Source organism: Pygoscelis adeliae, unplaced genomic scaffold, assembly GCF_000699105.1.
Source record: "Pygoscelis adeliae isolate BGI_AS28 unplaced genomic scaffold, ASM69910v1 Scaffold120, whole genome shotgun sequence".
Lineage (NCBI taxonomy): Eukaryota > Metazoa > Chordata > Aves > Sphenisciformes > Spheniscidae > Pygoscelis > Pygoscelis adeliae.
The window spans coordinates 6,705,841-6,730,201 of record NW_008824032.1 but is presented as its reverse complement, the minus strand read 5'-3'; positions in this window follow the sequence as shown (position 1 = coordinate 6,730,201).

Sequence of the window (24,361 nt, the reverse complement as noted above, 5' to 3'; positions counted from 1 at the left end):
CTACTCCTTGACACAGCCTGTTCCTCATCCCACTGCCCTAAAATGAGCATCCCCTCAAACGCCTCTTCACCTCTCCTCTACCCCAGGCACGGATGGACCCTGGGCGCACAGGAAAGCAAGCTGCTTAGCATGGTAAATTAGGCCACGTGGCATTACAGGCTGCCTTAACTAGACCACTTCTTGCAAGACTGTTTAAAACTAACTCGGGTATCATAATTTGCAATCCACAGTGTAGACATATCAAAATGTCCTTGTTCTCATTTCCAGTGCTTGCTGCCATAGCAACCCCTGGTCAAAAGGAAATTTCCATTGATATCAGAAGGAGCAGCATTTCACCCAGGTGAGTTTTTACTATGTGGCACATATTTTATTAGCATGTGTCCCTGATATGGTGATCCCCAAATCTCCTATAGTGCTTAATGTAGAAAGCACTGCTGTTAAGTCCTGCTCTCAGTAGGTCCCCTTCTACTAGAAGCCACACAAGTCAAAGACCTCCTGATTTCTATCTGAGTATCAACCAAGAGCAGACCTGGAGTCTAAATGCAAAAGGCCAAGAGCAGCTCCAAAAAGTGTGCAACATCTTCCCCTCCTGAGATTTTATCACAGATTTTAATTTAGATACATGATGATGATAGTCTCTCTCTCTGCATCGCACCCTCTTGCTTGCTCTTCCTTCATATAAATCATTGCATGTATCAGGGAGGTTTAGCCAAAGAAGCGAGAATTGAAAGCTCAGTCTGATCAGTTGAATAAAGTTTGCTGTTTGCTATGGAAAAGGCAATCAGTGCTGCAGCAAGCCTTCAAGCTCTCATGTATGATATCCACCCCATAGGAAGAAAGCGTGGCTACAGAATTGGAACAGATCTTTATGAGAACTGTACCTGGATTTGCCACTGGCAAATGGCAGGTTTTGTGAAAGGAAAAGACACCGGAACCGCTCCTTGCTTTCTGACCTCTACAGGCATCACGTAACACCAGCCAAAAGCAGGACACAAAACAACTGCAGACTGGGAAGGACCTGGAAATGGCACAGTACTCACTCCTTTAATGTATATGAAGTATGCTGCAGCGCAACTTGTAACACTCAGTACAGCTGACATGGGCTGACATTAATGGAAAATCAGCAGATCTGGGTGGCACAGAGAGGAATTTGGTTCCCTTGCAATGAAGGACCTCTTTCTACCTGAAAAAATGGCGTTTAACTATGTAATCTGAGGATAAGTTGTAAGAATATATTACTCTAGATTTACTGGCTTGTCTTCATAAACAGCTGTGAGTCTGCTTTTTGTTCAGAGATGTAAACCAGCACAGCATGTTGGAGAGCGTGAATATATGCTTATCATTCTGTACATAAGAAATCAGAAAAAAAGACTGGAAAGTCCACCTATTGCAGAAACCTACTCCTTGCTTATCTTTTGGGTACACAATCATTCCTAACTTGCACCACTATGCTTGGTAGATACCTTTGTATGCTAAGGTGAGAAAGGTACCACACCTCGCATCTAACCTAGTTCATTTCTGATGTAGATGCAATTTGATTTTCTGGGGCAAAGTAAACAAGCTTATTTCCTATTGCCTTGATTACCAGAACTAGCCCCCCTGTATATAAATCTATACCAAATGTCCAGGGCTGGTTCCTAAAGCACCTGGTACTGACACTGTGCAGTTCCCAAGGCAATTCCTTTCAGAGATTTGCTGACAATAGAGAAATCTAAATGGAAACATCAGAGGGGCTCCGTATTTTTTCTCTCTCAGATAATCCCAATATAATGGCCTATTTTGTGGAAGAGCCTCTCTTTTTTAAAAAATGAAAATATTGTAAACTGGGCTATGAGACACATTTTTGTTCTTTTTTGTGCACATTACTGCCCGCAATAAGATGCTGAAAAGTGAGCCATGCCCTCACGGGCACCAGTGCAATCCTCTTGCCTTCGCTGGAAAAGCAACAGTGCAACCTAGGGGAACTCTGTAAAACATCTGGTCGAGAAGACACAAGAAGAGCAAGACTCCTGCCTTTCTTCCTCTTCAGCTGCACTGGGTTGAAAAGTAACATTTTGAAAGCGCATTTTCACAATGAATTAAGGAAATCTGATCACTGGTTAAAAAGCGTATAAATGAGGAGGTGATTTTCACAGGTGACGTTTTCTGTATGTTTATATGGATGCTTATTGTGAAGGCCTCAGAAGACTTGTAAACACTGAAAACATTAACTCTTTACCTCACTCTCTTACCCTCTATCACGATCCATACTGCCGTTACCAGATTGCATCTCTGCTCCAAAATTAAAATGACTTAAACAGCATCGTGTGTTATATTCAACCTATTCTACTCTGTTCTTATTCTATGATTTTTGAAAGAAGCATAAGTATCTCAGGGTGTCAGAAGGCTTAATTTTCTCTCATACTTTCATGGGAAGACAATTATAATTTTGATCTGAAGAACTTTAAAGCGGACGTCTGCCCCACTTCTGTTCTAAATGCTGACGTGAAACATGCTATATATCCTTCTTGCTAACTTTGTCCTGTCACACATTCACAAATCTTATTTCCCGCATTTGGAGGTGACAGGTATTGTGCCCCTGCCTCCAGTCTTTCTCATCTAAAGATGTCTTGTTTCCGTAGGCTTTTCCATAGGCTCAATGCTGAGTAAAAATTGCAATTATTTTTATACTCCTCATTCAGGACAAAACCTGTGTAAGAACAACAGTATTACTAGCAGTCTGGGGAGTTGTACAGCCTCAGCATACCATGAGATTCCCACCAAAATCACCCCACTGAGGGCTTCTGGCTTCTCTGTCCAACCATTAGCTTTGTCTCAGGGACAGCTGCAAGGGTCCCTACTCCACATATACCACTTTCTCTCTTACACTTGGGTATAAATAGAGTGGGAAGCCAAAGAGCCAGAGAAGGGTGTAGAGTTCTGTCTCTTTTCTGCAGCAGATCTGATTGTCCATCTTGTCCTTGGGCTGGGTGAAGCCGTGAGGAAAGAAGACACAGATAGGGTTGATCTCCACCTCCGCTCTCTCCACAGACACAGCTGCAGCTTGCAAGGTGACTGGAACAAGACCAGCTCAGGAAATGAAGAGTAGCGCATCACTCATTTTTCCTGCCTGTTTGCTCCTAATTATCTTGCAATACATTTCACTGGTAGTTTTATCATACAGAAAGACAGAAGATCCTTCTGGTTTCAGCACATAATGACTACTTTTAAAACGGCTTGCTATTCATTCTTGGGCAAGCCTCAGTCTCTTCCTCGCCCCCTCAAGTTCACTGCCTCTCATTCTGGGTTTGTTGGGGTTTTTTTTGGGGGGTAGGGTGTCAATTCTCTGATAACGTATTCCGATAAAAGGAAAAGGAGGGGCAGCAGAGGTGGCTTTCACTTTCTTTTGATGAGATGTGGCCACACTGAAAGAAGTGTCAAAAATGTCAATAATTTCATTTTGGCCAATACAACACCTCTTACAGGCTTGAGGTATGCAGCTCCTGTGTAGCCCCTAGTACAAATCAACAGAGCCTCTTTTATACTCGTCTTCTAATATTTCTCTCTGACCTTAGAGAAACGGAGAATTGCTATAGGGCAATGAACTCTCATTTTGCCCTTGACATTTCTGCAATCTATCTCCCTGAGCTGGGAGACCCTTTCACAGATCCGGAACCTCACCAGCATAAGGAAGAATGAGTATAATTAAGAATTAGACACAGGGTCTCTAAAATGGGAATCATAACAATGACTAACGTCACAAGAGTGTTTTCAGAATTAATTCATGTAAGTAAAGCACTTAAAAGATAAAAATGTAGGAGCCGCCACATCAGATTAGACCACTGCTCCATCTAGTTGAACATCCTGTGTGCAACAGAGAGCAGCGATAAATGCAGGGTAGCAGAACAGGGGTCCCCCCTCTGTGCAGGAACAGGGTTTAGTCTAAGCATAGTCAGTGCCAGTCCTTGCTTACAGCATTATTTTATGACTTAGGGGACATATTTAAGCCCCTACAACCCACTGTCACTAAATAAAGTGGTCTTGCAATTAAAGGAAAGAACGAGGCACAGCAAGAGTCTGGTACAGTGGCCGTGCAGCTGTACATTCATTGCTGTGCAGGACAGCTTCTGATCAAGAGTTTCTGCTTATCAATGAGAGAACCTAAAATTATTCTTAAAATCTCAAGTTTCAGAAACACAGTTATTGAAAAAATGTGCAGTAGGATATAAGTACTTATAAAATGGGTGCATAGAAGGACACACATGCACACCCAAACAAGCTGGTTAAAAAAGCAACCTGATCCTCACTGGCTCTGCTTTGAGCAGGGGTGAGAGTTGGACCCAGATGACTTAAGGAGGTTCTTTCTGATTTTTATTATTCCAGGATTCTGTGATTCCACAATTTTCCATTGTAGAGTTCTGTCACTGAACATGAAACAACTTGTGGTAAACATAATTTTTAGTGAAAATATTATTAGGGAAGTTTCTTGGGTCCAGGATGGAAACTCTAGTTCAAAGACGGAGAAAGAGACTGACCCTACAGCCTGATGATTAAGGGTGTGACGAGGGAGACCTGAAAGGGAACAGACTCCCACACTCCCTCACCCCCTGGAGGAGTCCTGTCCTTTGAGCCATTAGCTCTACTGAAGTGGGTCTTCTGAAAACTCGCTTCTTTATGAAAAAGTTTCAGAGAGTTTCATTCTCATACTCCAAAATATCAAACGTTTTCACCATGGGGCATTGCTGATTCCTGGCCAGCTCACCTATATGACTATGCGTTCTGCAAGCACCTGCAGACCTTACATGACTGCTAACGTCACTTGTGACAAAGGTAACGACAATCTTTCTGTGACATTTCACTATCTCAGATGGTTTGACACCTTTATTTTAATTCTTACAAATTTTTCACTTTATGAAACAACCTTATCTGAAAAGTAAATGGATGGGTTCGGATGAGTTTGTCTTCATTTAAGAGTGGGCTTTTACAATTTGTTTTTACTTTTGTATTAATCATGCAATGTTTAAGAGAAACAATCCATACAATGCAAAACCCTGCTGACAGAGAGCGCCACAAGATATTTTTGTGTATGAATCTACTCTATTCTATATTCTACTTCAGGACCGAGTAATGAAAAAGAACAAATTAGAAGATAATCTGTGAAAAAAACAAATCCCTCGTAACTGACCGAACCATAAATCTTACATTACTGGGACTGGATAAAGTATCATCAGTGCCGGATTATTACATAAGAATATGTTAGTAATGTAGCAGGAGTCTAGTCTTTTAAGATGTGAAAGAGCGTTATCTAACCTCTCTGCAAAGTTCAGGAAGAGGAGCCATATGTCCAAATAATCATTTTCTTGCTGGTGTTTAACATGTCAGTTTTTTCAAGGGGCCTATTTCAAGTTTAAAAAAAAAAAAGGTGTGAAATGCATTTCGATTTTTTTTTGGCAAAAGCAGCTCATTTTCAAGTTTGCAAGGAAACAAGAAAAACAAAATCAAATGTCAAGTAGATTTGCTCTTTGTTGTAATTAATACACAAGCATTTGCTTGTAGATGGTCCTGAGCCTGAAAACAAGTAGCATCAGTCGTGGTGCTATTAAAAATGAGTAGTTCTCTGGGAATCAAAGGGCCAAGTGTTCAACCAGTGAAAATCCCCACTCAAATCAATGGCCCTAGGACAGTTTACATCAGCTAAGGATCTGCCCGCAAAGGAAGGACGGCAGGAAGCCCGATGATCGAGGACATGCCACATGCTTGCAGCGTTGGGCCCTACATGCAACGAGACAGCAAAGAAAGGTAGGGCAGGCTTCTTCAGAGCAGGAGGTGGGAAATGATTAACTGAAAATAAGGAGATTCGAAAGCCCTACGCTGCAGACTACATGCACGCTCAGTTTCTGGTCAAGGAGGTTACGTGAGATTTCTCTTTGAGTCAGAGCAATGTAGTGGATAAAAAGGCCCTACCTAGCCAGGGGGATTTCCTGAGGCCATCGCAGACCAGCTCAACACGCTGTTAAGAGGCTCGTTTTCATGAGAGTTTTTGTTGTATTTGTAACGCTGGCTCCAGGTCCCCTAGAGCTTTAAGTGCCACATCACAGCGCTACAAGCCCAGCGCTGAATGCTTGGCACAGGACCAGGCATCTTCCCACTTCTTCTCTCCGTTTCCTCAAGTCAGCACGTGGGGCTCCAGGGCTCCATCTTGTTTTGATTTGTGGGGGGAATTTTTTTCTCCAAGCAGGTTGAAGAAAAAATTTCCTGTTGGATCTTTGCTCTTCTCTTCCTTTCCCCCGTGTTGTTTTGTGGAGGCATTCGGTGAGAGAGGAGAAAAAAAAAAAAGGTGTATTATTTTTTTCCTTCAAAGGGGCTCGCTATTTTTCCTGAAATGGGATGCTGGAAACACTTCATCACCGACGTCTACTGGCCTGAGGTCCTCTCGGATTTACATCAGGGTGAATCAGTAGCAATTCCACTGAGGTCACTGGGACTGCTCTGGCAGGCAGCTCCCCTCCCCGGACGCGGGGTCAGCCCTACCGAGCCAAGCTCTTCAGCGGGACCAGCCGCGGGCCAAGCCCTGTGCCAGGTCGCGGCAGAATGGGTGTAAACGGATGCAGGGCAAAGAAAACGTAAACCTCTACCAACTTTCCCTGTAAGATGGTCATAAAAGTGCTGGAACTCGAATGCTGGAGGGAGGAATCGGGGGGCAAAGCCAGCACGGCAAAAAGCCCTACCAACAAAAGTGCGTGATACTGGCTGCGATAAGAGAGAACCAGGGCAACACGTATTATTTTGTTACCTATTTTCCCACACGCTTGTGTCCAATGTGTAATTCTCTCCTATCATTTAGGTCACTGCTGGATTTAGCCCTATGGGTTTGAACAATTCATTATTTTCAGTGACAGAACTATTTCATTTTTGAAACTGGTTTGAACAGTAGATTAGTTCTAGATTAAATAATTTAACTACAGATCAGTAGTAGGTGTTTGCTCTATATTAAGTTGCCATATCACTGAGCAGGTATTACTTTTTAACATTTTAATATACTTAATAATTTATAATGCTACATCGTAAACTGGCTGAATAACCATCACCTTGGAACACTACAGCCAACACCTCCGAATTTAATCACTTCTCCAAAGAGCCTTGTTCAATCTTTTAAATGATCAACTACAGGGAGAAAGGAAGGAGTATAACCACAAAAGACTATGAAAAGAAAGCTGCTTAACTCTGTGAGCATCAGCTCTCAGGTTGCATGACCTCAAGCAAATGCTATGCCTCAGTTTCCCCACCTCTACGTAACAACGGTACCTAATTAATCGATTGCTATAAAGACCACGCAGTTCTTTTTAAGATGCTTTTCAGCAGACTACTTGAAGCATACATTTGAAATGATTTCTCAGAAAATCTCTTAAAACGACCCTTAAATTAAAAGAAATTTGTGCTCAGGTGTTCTGTTAAATCAAGAAGTGATTCATCCTGTGCCTCAGTTTCCTCTGCAGCTAAGTGCTGAAAATATGACCTCCCTACTTCACAGAAATCCAGGGAAAGTTAAGTCATTAACAATTACATAGTAATTGCAACTCCTCGGGCAGAAAGTCTTGGAGAATGCGGTAACATTAGATACTATGGATAACTGAGGTAGAAGAGGCCCAGAGCTCACACTGTAAGAAGTTTTGAGGTTCATCATATCAGAACCAAAAGGACCTGAAGGTGGTTTTGTGCAGAGCAGCAGCGCCTGGGAACAGGGAGGATGTGCTGTGCTCCGCTGCCAGGGGAGAGAGAAGGGCTTCAGACTGCTCCCTCCCATGCCACTTCTCATTCACAGCAAGAACCGCAGGCTGCTTGTCTGCTTTCTAAAAGGAAAAGCAAGAGTGAGAAGAAGAGGTGCATGGAGAAGGGATGAAGAAGGGGCATATTTTCAGAGCATGGAAAACCACCAAACATTCAGAAGTGGCAAAACGATTTTACAGAAAAGGAGAATACTGGAGATACGTAAACTAAATGGGCTGCTCAAATGTCTTATTTAAGTTCAACCGATCATATTAAGGGTCAGGAATGATCAGTTTGGGTTACAGAAGTGTGCAATTGGCCAGCTGCACTAAATACGGTCTTTACCTTCCTGCAGTGGTTAGATGGGGACAGACCAAGATCGAGGCACTGGAGGTCACTTCTGATACACAGCAGAGAAACTTGTCCTCCCACATATTATTATTATTATTATTATTATTATTATTATTATTAGGTCTGAAACACTGCAGATGGAGGACTGAGCAGTAGAGCAGATACAGTGTACATTATGGAAATAAACTAGAAGCATAGTTAAAGGTTAGCAAGTCTTTTTCCCTCCCGCTGCCATTGATACGAATGACGCCTGTTCTTGCACTGGCAAAGGGAAAGAAAAGATGAGTTAATGTCACTTTCCCTTCTCTAAATTCTCAGATTTGATGACTAACAGGCTACAATTTTTCACTAAGTAAAAGGCCTGTTTTTTACTTAAAAGCACGAAAAGTATACAGAGAAAGTAATTTTCAAGGTCAGAGGGTTGTTTTGACATTTAAGAAATACTAAAACAGATTTTGGCTTTTAAATTTGTAAACCAGAGCTACTTCCTGACCTGAGAGACAATCTGCCAAATTTCTAGCTGACCAACAGGCTTTTCAGGGTAAGCTAGAATTATCAGATATATTGTGTTGTCTAGGTGCATGCCTCTGTGACTTTAGAACAAAATGTTGATCAACCTTAAAAAAACACAGTTTCTGAGACCCTTCATACAAGTAACACGCACCCCTTCTCTCAGTAACTGAAGAGGCAATCCTCTCTTTAATAACCATTTTGGTACAATATTTTGCTCACTACTAGAGAACTCAATAGATTAAGATTAATACACTAATGAAAAAATGGAGGGAAATAGAAACGTTTCAGCACACAGAAGCCAAATAACTCCTTTTATTTTATACCAAGACTTTGATCCTCCCACCAATCCTGTTGCAATACAAACCAATTTCATTTAATGCTACATCTGACAAGCCAGACTTCTCTGAGATTGCACAACTCTGCTAAATCCCCGGGCAAACTGTAAATGGGCTGAGGGAAAGGTTCACAAATAGCACGTACATGCAGGTGGGCCACACATACAGTTAGCACAACCTTGCCGTGGAAGCTCAACAAAACTTTGTGCATATATAGTATCAAAGAGTCATATTGTTGTTAAAGACGTGCAAGAGATTGCATTGCTTCTCCTTGCAGCCTGTTTCTCTCCCAACCCGTCCTGCCTACCTCCATGGCTCCATTTGTGCAAAGTGGGTTGTAAAATAGTTAAGTTGTTTAAAAGGGAGAGGCTGTACTTTCTGCCTTGCCTCTCACGCCAAAACAGCCAAACCAATTTTGCTGCTTCAATTAGGCAAGAAAGCGAAAATATTCATTGTTTTCTCTCCGTACTTTTTTTCAGTGACAAAGCCTGAAAACTTTCAGCCAACAATGGCGACAGCTCAAGATGCAGTCCTGCAAAGGCAGTTACGCTGAAGAACAAAAGCCTGCTGGAGTGGAGTGGGAGCAAAGAGGATGCTGCAAAGTTTCTATTGCTTCGTAAATGCTTCCCATATGCACCTGTGCTATTTAAATGATGCCAATTCTTGTATGGACTATAATGTGAAATACTTTCCTTCTAAGACTGCTTACCAGGTTTTAGTTTGTTTTTCCTACTTCAGTCAAAGAATTGTATTTAAAGGTCTGTTGTGGTTTTTTTGTAAGTTCTGTTCATAGTAGTTAGCAGGAAAGCAGAGAATTTGCCAGCCTGCAATTCTGTTATACTCAAACTGCCCTGGGCCTTACAGGATCTAACTCTTTCTCCAGGGAAGGATTTATCTCCAACAGACTACCCAACTCGCTGACTTCTGCCTTTTATGAATTCGTCTCCTCTTTTCTCTATTCAGTCATCTCAACATATCATCCTCTAGTCAAATATTTAAAAATCATACAATCTAAAAGATGACTCAGGAAAGCAAGAACTGATGGGCTCTGATAAAAAGAGCCATGAACCTGGCACTTCCTGGTGCATAGGATATATACATACAAGAGGCGTAACAACACTGCTCAGCATTTGAATTGGTTTAGGTATGAGAATCGCAAAACACATGCAATAGTGGAGAAGTTTTGGATCAGAAAATTATTTGTGAAGCTGAGGAGGTGACGCTGCTAGCAAAATGAGAAGAGCAGCATTTCCTTCTAATGCCTAGGTAAAGGCTGGCTTAGGCTGTGATTCTGGTTTCGGCAGGAGTACAAGGACAGCTTCTTGTGAGAACCACTGGCAACACTAGACATCTCAAAGGGGAAATGATAAAGGGAAAACAAAACTGAGGCCCTTCATGAGCAAGATGGTCAATATGTAGGGCACACAGCCAAAGCTTTCAAAAAGCTGAGAAAAGATCGACGGCACTCTGCTGTGCCGAGGGGATTTGTGGAGTTAGGTGTTTCTAGGTGGGTAAATTCAAGTTTTTTCTTCATGTGAATCCATAGTTTAGGTGTACAGATTAAATCTAACCAAATCTGGGGCTACTGCAAATGTGCCTGCAAAAACGGCATGCTGAAGTCTGTCTCATGATTACCATTTCTCAAGGAGCTCAGATCAGCTGTGCTTAGAAAATGAAATGATATTTATGTCTCACTGAAATACCAGCACTGAATTCTGAACCTGGGGTTGCTACTGAAAATCTCCTGCATAATGCACAAGGCAGCACCGAGTCTTGCTCTCCCTCCCAGAATTGGTGGTTCTGCCGAGCTAAAAAGAGTGAAAGCCTGTTTAATCGGGAAAGTAAGACAATGGCACTCTGAACATTGACAAGGAGTGGGCTTGTTAGGTTAGAAAAGCGTCTCTACAAAACCTCTGATAATAACTGAACTTCAAGAGGAACAGTATTCTGGTGAGCTGGGTCATGATTACCACTAATATAGAGAGGAAGAAACTGAGGTGCAACGACAGGAGATCAAGTGATTTCCTCAGCATCAGAGGGAGTTTTATGGCTAGGGTTAAAGTGAAAATTCATGTCTCAGTCCCATTTGCAAACCACAAGCTCATATTGCTTTTACTACAAACAGATTTCCCTTCACCATACTGTACTTTTCTTCTTGCTGACTGTTCAGTCTGATCATCCAAAAATACTCCTATTTGTGTTATTTTTCACACACACCACCCTGAAGCAAAATTCAGTATGAAAGAAGAGCAGTTTCCTCCAATACAGCTCAACATCCAAACTAAGCAGCAGTAAAATCATATTTATTCACTGACTGAGGTTTCAAACAGTGAAATAATTGTTACCGAGTTATAGATTGGACCGTGCCCTGAGTAAGACCCCAGAATAGGTCTCTGGTGACAGCTCTCACCTTGACAGCCCTCGGGAGCGCTGGGGGAGAAGGAGAAGTGTATGCACGCTTGTAACTGGGGGCAATACTTGAATGTAGTCAAGCTTCACGATCACAGTAGGCAGAATTTGGCAGACTTTGCCTTTGGGAATGAAGTGGGAGACAGAAAGAAGGGAGCTGGGTACCTGAGCCCAGCATATGCGTGCGGGCGAGGCTCTTCACCTGCAAGCTGGGTGTGCCGGACATGGGAGTCCAGAGAGAGATGAGCCGGGAGCTCCCCGATGCCGAGTGTGCCCGAGAGCGCAGCCACGCTGCACAGGCTGAGCGATCCGAAGGCACGGGTGCTAAACATGGTCATCTTCTCTTTCTGTGTAAACTCTGGCAAGCCCTGTACCTTTTCTATGTCTTTGTTTTCCTGTTTGAATATGTGATATTGCAGTGAAATATAAATATTAATATTTGATTAACTCACAGCTACAAAGCTTAGTTCCTTAAAGTCTAGTACAGATCTTTGAAATCTTTGAAAAACTATATAAATATGAATTCTTTTATTTTTATAGCATTACATTAACGACTGTACAGTGGAAGCTGAGAATTAAATAATCTCTGTCTATATTTGCTTATACCTTTCTGAAACCGCTACCTTTTCAGCAGATATTTCTCATGCCTTGTCTCAATCCAGAAATGACATTTTTGGTAAAGCTTTGCAAAAACCCATTCAGCTGTTTTTGAGTCATCCAAGTATGTAAAAAAAAGTTTCCAGCTGTTAAGTTTTCCATAAGCCTTTTTTTCTTAAACACGCTTGTGTAATTATAACACAGCTTTGTTTTAAAACATCAAACTTGACACGTATGTAGTCCTGAAACAGAAGTAGCAGCACTGCCATGTTTGAAACCATTTGGTTTTGAAATAACAAGGTTATTACCATATTAAAATATCTTTCTTTTCTTAAAGAGTCTCCCAGACACTGAGCTACAGTTTTCTAACTGTAGACACTCAACTGTGTAAATGACCAGTAAAAAAAGAAAAAAACAAAGAAAAAAAGACACTATTCTTGCAATCTGTGACCGAGCTGTAACAAGGGAGGACTGGGGGACACTGTTTACACTGGGAGCCGGCTCAGGCCTGTCAGTCTCAGACCTGCCCGCAGCGCACCCTGCATACGCACATGCACTCTTGAGGAGCACGGCTAAAGCTCTAGCCTGGTGTTTTCACAAGACCCAGCTCGGCTTCACGCACTCCAGAGAGACTGGCCACGGCTGGACCCACGCACTCTTCAGCCCTGTCTGCTGGCGGGTGGCTCCAGGCCGCTCTCTCCAAGCCCAGGCTAGTTACCCCGAGTTTGAACGGCTGGCAGGCTAATAGCTGGCAATAAGGTCAGAAAAACGTGTAGGTGGCACGGTCTGCTTTCAAGGTCATGCTTCAACTACTAGTACAGACCTACGATTACGTACTCTCTAAAAAACTGGGAACTGGCACTTAAGGTGGGACAAGGACAACCGTATCCTTCCCCTTGCCCACAACACGTGGCACTCCGCTGTGATGGCCGTAGCTTTCCATAAAGATTCTAATTCAATTTGGCATTGCATACTTCTACAGTTTTAATTATTGCGCCTTCGCATTTCAGTATAGAATGGCATCAAATCAGACTGGAGATGATTCCTCACTTATATTCTGCCTACATAGAAATGCACTGACATGATACCAAACAGATAAGAATCAGCCATTTACTTAATTTAAACACTTCATTTAATCTGGAGTATTTCAGGTTTTGATGTCTTAGTGGAGTAAGTGTTGGTTTTGAGAATATTAATGGTGGCTGAAACAGGGGCTGTAGCCTGATTGATTATTGGATTACACGGGTTTCACTCAGAACTATTTTTTTATATGACGACGCAAAGGCATACGCGGCTCTTAAGCCTTGCACGAACCACTGGCCTCAGCAAGAACTCCTCTGCCAGGCTGGAGGAACTCTTTCTAAAGATACAACATTTCTGCAAAAGGAAAGTCACTGCACGTGTAGATTTCTATATGGGGCTCAACTGTGCTGATTTGTACAGACAAGAAGAGACTCCATAGCTGTTTCTCATTCAAAGTAAATACCAGTACCTCCTGCTCTTGCCTTTCCTGGGACACATCCTCCTACCGTGCAGGTGTGAGTCCACAGAAACTATCAATGTCAGTGACATGACAGTGAATCTGAGAAGACAGTCTGACTCACCTGAAAGCAAAAGATACAACCCTGATGGGCTTTCACACAGAGAAATGTGTCTGTGCATGTGTGTGTGCACGCATACACTCTTCCTTACCTCACACTACCTGTGCTTTTATCAGTACACCTATAACTTAACTATGTCCATTATTTTGAGAGTTTTCTGCATGTGTTTCAAACCACATCAAACATATAGGCGGTGCTCAACAAACAGAATTTCACTTTAATACAATCACAGGGAAAAAACTCAGCAGTTCCACCCATCACACTGTCTTCTCTCTGTACTACCTGCCTTGCTAAGCCCACAGCTAGGAAACATACAGTAAGAGACCCTATTGTAAGCAAGGGGCAGAGGTAAGGTTGCTGTGGGAACCTTAACTCTAAATTTCCTGAGTTTAGCGAGATTAAAATCTCAGTCTTCACATCCCATTAGCATACTTTTTGTGCATACAGAACATGGCCTAGGCAAGTGTATTGTTTCTAAAGGAAAAGGTATACTCTTGGGTAAATAGGCATCTATGCACATTTTGGCAACTCTAAGCTACATAATTCAGTTCTCATCAATGCTACTGGATTTTGAAACCCACCAATATAATAATGAAGTGGAAAAAGCAATAGAAAAAATCCAAACAAGCTGTAAATTATGCTGTATGGTCTACTATTCTGAGCGTCAGTGTCGAGACAAAAGAAGAGTAAGAGTTTGCCGTTTGCTAGTTGTTAATAATCAAGAGGAGATCTGCCAGACACACTCTTCAAGGGCTCTGTCTGTCTGGACCAGGTAGATGCTGCAATACACAAAGGACTTCACACACAGAGAAAGAGTGAGTGTTCATGGACAATGATGCAGTGTTCTTAATTAAGATTTTCATTACTGATACATACATTAAGGTTTTGCTAATGCAAGTGCCCAAGCACTCTCATGTGCAGGTAGATGTCTCTGATTCTATCTCTAGAAACCCTTTTGCAAATCATCGCAAACATTCACCAGCCAAGGCTCAAGATCAGCTCACCTGCCCTTTGCTATAATGACAACGAAAAATAAAAAATGATATTTTATTTGTCTGCCGGATGAGAACTTAACACTTTGCAGGCATGAGAATGAATAGGCCTTTGCAAGGCTGTGCTACAGTGTATTGAAACTGATTCTGATCTCACTTACACCTGTTTGATGTTGATGTAACATCAGGAGCTTCAATAGCATGAGTGAGTGCAGCAAATGTTGAAGGAAAAAATAATGAGACACACAGTAAATGGAAAACGGGATAAAACACAACATGAGTTTGCCAAAGGTAGATTGTAGTAGACTAGCCTGATAACTTTCTTTGATAAGATAACTGATTATCCAGACAAAAGAAATGCAGTAAATTTAATCTATCAGTACAGCATTTGATACAGTATCACAAGGGAAATTATGAGTTAAGATGAAGATTTGCAAAAGGACTGTAAGGTGAGCAAATGTGTACCTGAAGGGGAGATGGGGCAGTGGTGAAAAAAGAATTACTGGGCAAGGTGAAGGCTATATTTCCACAATTTTTTAGTTAAACAAAATAGCATTTTCTAACGAATAAGATTTGGGGATAGTGGGTAACATTTCTTTATGAGGCCCCTTAAAGGGAGGGGGCGTAGAGCAGGAAAAAGTGGGAGCACACTTAACAGCCATAAAAGGTCAATCAACTTCAATAAATTGCTCATTATCAATATCTAGGCCTCATTTACCTGTAACGTTTCCGTGTTATTTCTATGGTTCTGTGCTTTGGGAAGTTCAAAGATGCTACAACTCTCTCAGCAGTTTACTTGTACAGTTGAATTAAATATCTAGTTCACTTTTGTGCTTTTAAAATATTCTTATTCCCAAACAGGATGTCCATTCATCTACAAATCTGCTTGCTGAATGCCTTAGATCTCGTTTGAATGCTGGACCCTGCCTCCCAACAAAATGCTGCTGGAATAAGATGCGGAGGAGAAATACTCGGTGAACAGGACTTACAAAAGCATTGCTTCTGCCCGAACATGTTACATGCTTTTCTTGCTCTATTCACCTTTTCTGAATTTCTTCAATAGGACAAACCGGGCTGACCACTAGCGAGGCAACGATGTTGCACTGGCACGCTGTATGTACCAGGATGGCATGCATCAAAACACAGCCATGCCAGGATGGAAGGTGAGGACAGTGCCACAGAAGTGACAGTAGAAGGTATCAATGCGAGATTTATTTGCAGGCTCCAAAAGAAATGATCTGCCAGCATATTTTCAACAAATTAAGAAAAAAAACAGGATTTTTGACAATCTTCCCTGAGGCATGCCTCAGTCTACAGGTAATTCAGTGACTAAAATTGTTACCTTTCCATTAAAGTTCCCTGGAAGAAAAGCTGTATTTTTGTTTTAGTCTTCTGTGGCAGAATTTCATGATTTAGTGTCATTAACTAGACCATGCTAAGCATGCATGGACATTCATGCAAGAAATTTGCACTAAAAACCAAAACTTGAAGAATTTGTTAAGTGCAAAAATTGAAAAACAGTTTCTGAAACACATCATGCTTTGGGGTTGGTTATATGCTGATCACACACAGTAGGTTTCCTTCACAAGCTTCGGTGCATACTGCAGAGCATCCAGAATGTAACACATTAATTTTTGTCTTTTATGTAAAAGTGGATTTACTGCAAAAAGTGAAATTCAATTAATCCCTTTTACAGACATCCAGGATAAGTGAGCACAGATGAATATGAAATTTAAACACACATCCAGATCCCAGTGTTGCAACTGATCCTTACGTTGGTGACTGGGTGAAGCATGAATACCTTTAAATTGTATGCTATTTGAAGTTAGGATTCCAATTTTGTCTCTGAAAAATCAAGCTGGTTAGCGTATGCTTAAGAAGGTAAAACATTAGAAAACAGCATTCAGAAAACTGATACAGCTATTCTATTAAACTTAAAACTCAATATGATGGAATGGGAGAGAGCAAGATCTATTCAAATCCAAAAGCATTTGCTTTCAGTGGTGTGCAAAAATCTAATATTTTGGGCATGCAAACATATAAAATGAAAATATTACCTGGGGGGCTGAATTTGTGAACCATATTCAGCATGATATTATCCAAAATGATGGAAAGAAGCAGCACTGAACAAGAACTTCAGAGGAAGAAAACATTATTTCTTAATACACTGCGAATCTTTTATGTCTAAGAGTTCCCATTCCCACCAAGAGGTAAAACAGCCTTCATAAAGCATGGCCTGAAGACTAATCACATATGTTTTGACATGCACACCTGTGTAATGGCACACAGCTAAACTGCACGGCAGATGGTTTTCATTTCTTTTTTAAGTGGGAGAGGCGGAGAGAAAAAGGAGATGGAGGAGATAGATACTCTTACAAGCTCATTTTCAATTGTGGTGTCCTACACATAGGACATTCAGCATGAATATGGAGACGTGGTCTGGCATTTAGACCTCCTTGAGTATCCGTATTTCGGTGCCAGTTTCATAGTCAAATCTATGATCTTCTGATGAAGAAGTGACTTTTGGGAAACCACCTACTTCTGGATATCCAGTTTTATAGTAACCACTCCTCCAGCACTACTTGCTCTTGGTACCGTTTTTACCTTATACCTGGTGTGTACATTTTATGGAGACAGCTATACGACATCATGCTAAAGCAGGGTGCATCAAAGACGATTTCTGCATAGGGAGAAGGACTGACAATACATTTCAGAAAAGAAAGAGAGACATTTGCTGATGTAACTGTAGAATAGCAATGTGCTTGCCGAAGTTGGAAGATAATTTACCATAACTGCAAAGCGAATATTCTTAAAAACTCTGCTATGTTCTGTAGTTGTGCCATTTTGCGCAGTGATTTCAGACCTAACAAACTGGACTGTCTTAATACTTTGATGGTTGGCGTTCAAACTGCTGTAGGAAATGCTGCTACTGATTCAGCAAGGTGGTCTTTTGCATCCAAATATATTAAATTACACCAGTGTGGGGTAAAAGCGCACTGAACAACTGCATTTTCTTTCTGTCCCTTTCTTTTTTCTAGCTAAATCTAAAATATTATGCTCCTAGAACTGTCTAGTTTAAAGTCCATTTTTTTCCTGCTGTAATCTGTTACATTTCAAAAAAAGCTAACACTCAATACATTATATTACGCTAATTTGATGAAAAATAACCCAGAACAAAAAGATCTCTAGCAAGCATAATGGCAGAAAGGTGTGACATTTTCAGCTGTCATGCTGGCCAATCTTAAATTCAATCTCATCCAACTTCAGTGGATATCTTGTAGGTATTGCAATTAGAAAGCAGGTTGCATACATGCCTCTGTTGTAATCCACGCATCAACTTCACAGCTATGAGCAGCAATTATTATTTGTTAAGTAATTTGAATGTTAACACTTAAACTAATGCTTGAATGAAAAACTAGTATCAAATGTTGCCCTTTTCTTTAACCTGGTTACTTCTCTGGTTTTCTGGATAATAGGGTCTGTTTTTATTAAAGATGTTTCAGATCAAAACCATGAACTTTGTCAGATTTGTTTTAAATAAGTTTTTTTTTCATGTAAATGAAAACTTGCTTAAGTCCATTTGATGGTTATGTCTTCAGATAAAGAATAAAGCTTACAGTTGTGGCACTTGTTCAAGAACATTCATCCCGAGGTGCATTCCCGGTTATACAGTTTGATTTCTATAAACACATCAGAGCAGAATTCCTGCTCCACTGCTATTTCAAGTCTGTTTTACCATTTCTCTCATCTGCAAATGCCAAATAAAGGGCCTCTGCCCATGTTGTTCTCTTTTTTGGAACATTCTCTTCCTTCAGGAGACCCATAAAAACTGGGGAAATAATATCCCTCTCCTGTCTCAGATTGCTGTGTAGGTGACCATTCCCTTCCAACAACCCCTTATTTTCAGAAGTAAATCAACTGATTCTTCTGGGTAATTTGCATGTCTATTTATTACATTAATTATGATAATTCTTGAAAAATGCTAACTCTTGAAAGCTGTTGTAAACATAAGGCTTATTACATGTAGACTTTTTTGGCATTTTCCAAATGTTCATTTTTGATTCATGAATAAGCTTGACCTGGAGGTTATTATCCTCCTCTGAAGTAATGGAGAGCTTCTTCAGAAACCTGAGAGGAGAAAAGATGCCTCCTCCCTGTTCCTGATGTAGCAATCACTGTTGTTGTTCCTCATCTGCAAAACAATACTAAGCACACTAACCAAATAAAGGGATTCAGACAGTGCTAATTAGTTGCCGTTTCAACGCTGATGGTTCAGAGTGCTAACAGATGACAGTTTGGTGGTGAACAAGTACCAGCAGCAGGGACACATATATAGATATCAAAGACTATTTGAGCATCATCATGTCTGATAAAGTGAATATATATTCTCAGAAACCGGCAACTGGCACGCTGGAATACTGCTGGGTGTCTTTTGACATACAAATCACTGACCATATGACGGATGGTTCTCATAACTATGATGAGATCAGTAAGATGCTGCTCAGCTTCCCTTAGGTCATCATTACTTGACCGATTATGTCTTCATGAAGCTGAAGAATAAATGGCACTTTTTTTATTTCTTTTTTTTTTTTAAACAGGATGTCAAATAACAAGGATTGAAATTAGTGCTAAATCTAATAGGAATGATGCTGGAGTTCAGTACAGCCCAGTTACATCAGAAACCTATTTCAAGGAAATGGACAGATGTTCATGGAATTAGGTTAACATGTCCTGCAACTTCTTTGTATCTGGATCACTTTGGTGCGCTTCTGATTTGCACTTCCCAAAGCTAACAGCGGATAACTCTTCAATATTGTAGGGGTTCCATCTGAATGGGTAGTGCTCTGCAAGTAAAAGAAGTGTCCTACTGTAGCTATTTATCCTACTGTAGCTACCTATTTACTGTAAAGCACCTTAGTATTGTTGATACTGTTACACGCTGTTGACAATATGATAGAAAGGCTCAAGACCAGTTGGAAGACTCTTCTTCCATGAAAATGTCGATTTTTGACAAAGAATACACCTGCTTCTCTCAAACTCCTGAGGACTGTCAAGTGGAGCAGAGGTTAATTGTATTCCTCTTAAGTGGGAATATATCGTTTGGGGGAAAGATCCATGAAATCCTTCCACATCCAAAACTTTGATGCCATATAGTCAGACAGACACACGTGTAACCCGGGGGAGGAGGAAGACTGAATCATTGGCAAGTTGTGGGTAGGGATATGAGAAGAGAGCCCAGCGCTGGGTACCGAAGCAAGAGGGCAGAACAAATCACTTATTATCTCTAGATCAAAAACATGCTTGACAGGTACCATTAACAGCTTCTAATGTAAAAATGTCCCGATTCTACTTTTTCTGTTACCCAAAAGAATTCAGAGTATCAGTGGCCTGAAGGACCCATCTTCCAGAGAGAAAGGAGAGAACCAGTACAAACAATACAAACTTTACACACGTGCCTGAAATAAAGTGAGGCTCCTACGGAGCTTGCTAAGCTGGGAGCGGAGGAGCACAAAGAAGCCCTTGGCTGTGGAATAAGCCTGACTTAAAGAAGCAAGAAAGTGTGTAACTCTAGTTTTACAGGTGAATAAACAAAGGCAGACAGACGGGAAACGACTTATGCATGGTCACACAGCAAAGCACTGTCAGAGAGGGATTTCAGCTCTGGGTTTCCACACGCCTACCTACCATGAAGCCAGCTTGCTGCTTCCACCTCAACTGCCTTGTGCTGCAGAGGTAGAACAACGATAAACTGGTGCCTTTGTGCAAATGTTGAAGGCTCACGGTCCCTGCCGCAGACATAAATGATTTTGCCGCTGCTGCAGGAAGTGTTAACATAAGCGGTGTGCGCTTCACGTCCCTGAGTATCATTAACACTTTTTATCGATATTATGAAGTTCTGCAACAAAAATAATAGGATTTGTCAGGGGCCGTTATGAACCGCCCCTGCTGGATAAATACATAATACATGATGGCAAAGGTCTGACGGGACTTTAATCAACTGCCTTTCCGAGTCAAATAAATGTCACATTAGACGTAAGCCATGTTGCATTCTGTGGGGGCCTCTGCTCCCCTCGTCTCACGGGCCTGACACTGCCACGGGGAGCTATGCACGCGCATAGACTCCTACTTATTTGTAGCAAATATATCAGAGCAAAACTGGAACAGCACGTTGTAAATTACAGATTTGGGACACCTTATAATGAAAGGCATAGGGGAAAGGGAAGAAATATGGGAACACCATAGGCATGATAGGTCAGCTCAAATACATCTCCTTGGTAGCTGGCATTGCCATACCACCTTTCGCAGCCACTGCAGCATATCTCATGTTTCTGCCCACAGGGCAGGGGAGAATGAAGTGTGCCGTTTCCTTCTGCACCGCAAAAGTAGTGAGTCAACTTTAAATGTTAAAGTCACATATTTTAGGTCTAGTATCAGGAAAAGAAAGCTCTTTGATTTTTTTCAGCATGTACCTGAAAAAATTATGAATGTCCATTTGCACTTTAGCATCCCTCTGAAGAAATTCCAACAATCAAAACGCAACTTGAACATAAATTCGCAGGTTTAATTCCTCTCCCAAATATGAAAGAGCTATTTTTCTTACTGTGCTATGCTTTTTTTTTTTTTTTTTAAATTCCAGGCAGCATTTTAACAGCCATCTACTTTCCTCTCTGAACGGGTAGTAAACATGAATTTAAATTGCAAAATGGAGATCTAAAGTAACACAAAGTCTAGGCATATTTGGACATGGAGTTCTAAATCTAAATTTAAAAGTCCTGATTATTTTTGGCATTCACTAAATACATCCAACTTGGACATCCCAAACAGTGGCTTAAAATGCTGGTAGACATTTGGAAAACTTTGGTCTGTCTTTACTTAACTATAGTAAATATTATTAAGTGGTAGTGCTATATTTCCCTTTATATGGCAACAAGAAGCATCATTGTTTAAAGAACACTAGATTTCACTGCCAATATGTATGAAGGAATCCCAGCAAAATGAAAACTTTTGTTCCAAATACGCAAAACTATCACATGTCAGAACCTGGCAAAACTAAAACCCAAATGAAAACAAACAAACTCTCCCAAAAGTTCCATCCCCTATCCCCCCAAAAAGGAAAAAGCAAAACTTAAACCATGAAAATTTTAATTCTTCCTGTTCTAGGTCTTAAAAACACAATTGTCTGGATTAATATAGCATTTTCTTCAATTAAAAAAGTCACTGAATTGACAACTTACATAGCAGCAGCCAAACTCAAGTGAATGAGACCAGGCAAGAAAAGAACCCTACATAACATTTTTCCAAAGACACCACTAACAGATTTTTAATCCCGGTATTGTTAGATGTCAAAGAGAATACAGCATATTTAATCTACCCAGACAAGAAGAGTAGGTCGGTATCAGATAGGACAACACACAGGACTGGGTAAGGAAGGGTCCCATGCCACACAGTCAGATTTCAGCAAGGACAGGTTGAAATGCTAGTTGACTGTTTTCTATACTTGTTTTATGCTTGCATAGCATGGAATACTATATGCTTTATTCTGAATCAGATGCAACAGCGTAATGCCCATCACAACACGTATATCCCCAAATATAACAGAAATCTTCCATATTGTCATCCATATATAAATTCCAGATCAATCAATCACACACTGTCACTGAACTAAGTCCGAGTCCCATAAGCTGACACTGCATTAAAATCCTGGATGGCTGCATTAGAATAAAAACTCAGTACTGAGTCCTGTGGCCATGGGGAGCAACAGAGAAGTTCACAAGGGCTCCGGCCTGACTTTTATGGAACTTGAACAAAATGCACAACTCATATCCATGAAAAGTATAAAATGTTTGGTATAAATACTTACATAAGAGACAGGAAAGGTTCCTTCGGAGGAAGGCCACAAACTGATCGTGAGTGATCTGAGAAGAAAAGGGAGAAAGAAAAAAGGAAATTAAGTGACAATAAACAGACCAAACGATACCAATATAAAACAGGGATCGAGGAGACTCACAGATGGTAGCAGTTCCCACAGGAGAGAGAGAGAAAAAAGAAGTGTTTTAAATTCACAAACTGCATAAATCCTGGAAGTTTTGAAATTACCTGACCCCAAAACTATGTAGCTGAGAAAACTGGTAATGGCTGAGGAGCCTTTCAGTCCTGGGATAATTCCTAGCCAGCAGAGACTAAATATCCTCTGGTGGCTGTTCAACAGCCTCCATGAAATAGGCTTGTGGCTCCTATGAACAAATGCTCTTATCACAAAAACACTGCCAGATTTGAATGGCATCCTTCTTAGCAGTCACGCCAGATGATACAGGCCTCTGAAACAGAACTCCTCTTCTTGATCCTGACCTTCACAGTAGACGGGTTAGGCATATTATTAGGGCTGAGGATGCTTACATTACGGCTGATAGCTGCACAGAAAAATTGTGTTGTCTTAGTTCCTTCTGTCAACACAGGATCTTTTGGACTTGACAGATTTGTTACCCTAAGACCCCTAAGAAAAAAAATGGCTGCATGAAAGTGGAATGGCTAAAGGATTGCAAACTTTTGGTAGACTACAGATCTAGTTTCCAAAGTCTACTATGGAGTATCTAAGCTTTATGGCCAACACATTTCCCAAAACATATTAACCTGGGATGAAGTAATAGACAAAATGAATCAAAGCCTGATGCTCTGAATTGTAACAAGAAGATACACTCCTGTGGGACACAGAAAACAAAGGCAGATGCCCCCAAATGTTCACAGCTACAAATCAGTCCTGTCCCTCCTTCCCTTCACCAAGCTGAAAGAAATTCAGGTAGTCAGACCAGACAGTGCTCTCCGAAAGATTGCTATCAGGGGACCAGGAGCACGATGGACAAAGAGCATGGAATCCATGTGGTGTACTCCAGTACTTAAATCAAGACGTGGCCCTCACCTACTGTTCCCTGTCCAGTTACAGGCAGAGATTAGCTCCATCGTTCCTCAAAGCAAGTAAAACTATTCAGAGAAATACAAACCTAAGTTGAGATAGTGAAAGAAAAGTGAGGAGCTGTCACAGGAGAGAAAGAGGGAAGGCAGACAGAAAATTTGTTCAGAGTTGTAGCTATTATTTGTGGGCATTATAGGCCTGGTAGAGGACAGTGTGAGAGAAAGCACGTGTGCATACCTAGCGGTTGGTCATCCGCAAGGGAGGTGGAAGAAATACAGCAAAGAGCAGAAAGAATCATAAAAACTGCAGGGCAGCAAACAAGATGCTTACAGCATCCTTTGGATAGGCCACCCAGAGAGGCCCTGTTTAACAGCAAATTTCTCCTTAAAGAAGCTGACTGCTCCCACATGTAAGGAAGATTTGCATGAGACAGATGACAGGATGGATCCTGCCCAGACTGAAAAGCTGAAGTGCCGTAAGATGAAAGGAAGGGCAAGACGAGGCTGGTGGAGAGAGCAGGTCACTATTTATGTTCTTTTCAAGAATCCATTACTCTGATGAACTTTAGCAGGGAAGTTCTCCCGGTGCAAAAAACTCCTTTGCGAAGCATGTATCCCTTATTTTCCTTTTACATCGCTCCTGAAGATTTAACCATGAAGCCCACAGATTCATCTGCGACAGACTATATGTGAAGGACTGTTGGCAGCTGGTAGTTGGGAAGTATTCCTTTCAGGGTTTTGGGCAGATGGGACAGTGAGCTGTACACCATGGAAGAACCTGAGACAAGAGGTCTAAGCCAAAGAATATGCCTTGGACCCCTGGAGTTAAAAAACAAAAAAAGAAAAAAAGTAAAAAAAAAAAAGCAGGAGGCATTCAGCATGGGAAAAAAAAAAAAAAAAGAATGGA